Here is a 3,318-nt window from a genome sequence, read left to right on the forward strand (position 1 = left end):
CCTGTTCTTTCGAAGGTGCTTGAGAAGGTTGTGGCAGCACAGTTAATTGATTATTTAGAGACTAATCTACTGCTTCATCCAATGCAGTTTGGTTTTAGACCAAAATTTTCCACAGAAATGGCAAATTGCTATTTTGTTGAAAATATTAAGTGTAATCTGGATAATGATAGTGTTGTGGGTGCAGTGTTCCTTGACCTAAAAAAGGCTTTTGACACTGTCAACCATGACATACTTCTTTCTAAGTTGATAAAATTTGACTTTTCAAAGCAAGCAGTTGACTGGTTTGAGTCCTAGCTCTACAAAAGAGAACAGTGTGTGAGGGTTGATAAAGAAAAGTCATCCATGTTGGAAAACAGAATCGGTATTCCCCAAGGATCTGTTCTTGGCCCATTGCTATTTAGTTTGTTTATAAACGATTTGCCTACCAGCTGCCCAAAAGCCAACTGTCAACTTTATGCAGATGATGCAGTGATACACGTACCAGCTAAGTCACCTGGTGAAGCAGCAGACACCTTAACGATACATCTAAATGGTGTCCAAAAATGGCTGGAACAAAATCATCTTGTACTGAATTTAAAAAAAAACTGTTTCTATGTGTTTTTCGATTAGGAAACGAAATTCATCTGATGATTTTAAATCAACCTAGGGAACGAAGAAATAAAGGAGGTCAAAGATTTTAAGTTTTTAGGAATAATCTTAGATTCACATCTTAAATTTGACAAGCACGTAAAGAAGATTTCTAAGACGGTCAAGGCTAATCTGAATTGTTTTAAGTTAATTCGGCACTATATACCCACCTCAGCAGCTCAGTTATTTATGCATTCTATGATATTTTCGCATTTTTCATACTGTATGACAGTTTGGACTCAAGCAGCACCATCTACAATTCAGCCTGTGGTATCTTTATATAATCAAACCTTAAAAATAATGGATAAAAAATCGGTTCGGTGGCATCATTGTCACATTTTACAGAAATATAACTTACTTAGTTTTAAGAGTTTTAATCATTGGTGTTATCTTAAATTAGTTTTTAAATGTATAAATAGGATGGCCCCAGAGTGTCTCAATAGATACATTCAGAGACAAGACAGTAATCGTGTTACTAGGAGTAAGGTGAACGGTAACTGTAAGATATTATACCGCAGATCTACATTCGGTCAGTCAGCTTTTTCTATAAAGGCTTGCCACCTGTGGAACACACTTCCAACCGATATCAAACTGATTACAGACATTAGATCCTTTACATTGAAGGTTAAAGTGTGGTTAAAGGGAAACCAAAGTTGTAGTCATTTTATCTGATGATTTTAATTTTATTTTACATTATTGTCTATTAATTGTAATTGTATTTATGATGTAATTTGGTTTTATGAAAATGTATGTTTTATTGTAATATGTATTTATTTAGATTGTAAGCCCAACAAGGGACAATTGTTGAAAATTAGCAGTAGCTATAAACCTATGTGCGGTACATCAGTCTCATGTCTTGCACCTGAACTATGTTAAACTGCACTGTCCCTTTTAAATAAATAAATTCAAATTCAAATAAATGTACATTAAATACCCTGAAGAAGATTTTATTTGACCAAACTGTGGCAACAGTTAACCTCACTGTGTTAGTTAGCACACTGTGGCCTGTGTGATAGTTGAATGACGTGATAGTTGAAGTTTTCTATAGGCACAAAATAAATGTATGTCTGATGGGCATGACAGAAAATATTCCAGTGGTGAAAATTCAGTGCTGGTGGTGGCTTAAAAGAATTAAACAGAAGCTGAAGAAGCTCCACTGCTGTCTACTAATATACTGGTTTAACTGGGTGCAAGGTGGAAATGGAAAATGCAGAAGTTTCCAAATGGGGATGGCAGGGTGACAGCAACAGAATGAAGACTGATGAAAAAAACACTCCAGTAGAAAATGACAGCGTATACACTGTCCATTAAATGAAGAGACAGCAAATTTTCAGTGGAGGGCTCAACTGGCAGACTTTAACCCCCGAGTACACCCTTACTGCTTCCATAGTAAGAGGGTAAGTAGCCAAATGCTGCTAATCCATTCAATTAATCAATCATCAGTAGGTGTGACCACATCTATAAAAGCAGAGGTTTTGGTGGTATTTTACTGCAGCACTGGATAGTGAAGCTTCTATTAAATATTTAGGATGGCAGGTGAGGACTAATTTATTTGATGTGAGCTTATCAAATTTTTGAGACCTGTATAAAGAAGTTATCTGTATCAAAATTTCTTTCAAAGGCCATGCTCAGCTCTCCACCTGCATGACCTGATGGTAGTCATGTCTGTGTCTGGCAGCAGTGATAGCAGGCTGGCTGAATAGCTACACAGTCTCTTGGCTTGACCCATCTTTCCAACAATAAACATGGAGCCATGGTTCTCGATTTGAGTTAATAGGAAACTTATATGTAAGGGAAAAAACATCTGATTCAACCACACTGCAATATGAAAATATTTTTCCACCAGTACTCTAAAGACAAATGTATTTTTTGTAGGCTTCACTGTGCTGTAGTACATTGAAAGCACTGACATGCCTTGTTTGTATAGTGCAGGATTAAACTGGCATGACAGCAATGAAAGACTAAGAGTGGAATTTCAGGTCCATTGGAATGCCATTAGATATTACCATCTGGCTGATCCATGAATGATTGTATACTAGGAGTCATATTGGCTATGCAGGAGCTTTGATGAACAAAGCCCTATTCTACAGCAGAGTGAGAGTCACAAATGGGCATCCAAACAGACAATTTAATTGAAGACATGTTTTGTTTTTTTGGGTCTTTGTTTCTGTTTCAGTGTATGACTGAAATATAAATTACCCTTTCTAGGGTTTATTTAGTCATGAAGAAAAATTAATTTAACATTTACAAGCAAAAGCACAGCTGAAGTCACATATATAGACGAAAGGTACTTAGCTTCTACCTATATGTGACCAAAGGTCATTAAGCAATCAGCTGAAGGGCAACAGTGCACCAAAACATCAGCAGGAACAGGAAGAAGGTGAAATAGGTTTAAGCTAAACAAGGAATTCTCATTGGATCTGCCTTGACAGCTTCCATAATAATTTTAAACTCAAATAGAGAAACTAGCTTTTTCAGCTCTACATCATCTCCCCATGGGCTGTGGGAGCACAGTACATTCAAGCCCTTTGGTCTAATTCTGTTTGCCTCAATGAGACAAAGAAAAAAAAAATCACACAGTTTCAAACACAGTTATTTTCCACCAGGTTTTCAAGACATACAGCAGCATGGAAAGCAGAGCGAGCTTTACAGGCGAAGTGTTGAAAAAGTTTACAAGGAACAATGACAAGA

The sequence above is a fragment of the Pelmatolapia mariae genome, linkage group LG10_11, assembly GCF_036321145.2.
Source record: "Pelmatolapia mariae isolate MD_Pm_ZW linkage group LG10_11, Pm_UMD_F_2, whole genome shotgun sequence".
Classification (NCBI taxonomy): domain Eukaryota; kingdom Metazoa; phylum Chordata; class Actinopteri; order Cichliformes; family Cichlidae; genus Pelmatolapia; species Pelmatolapia mariae.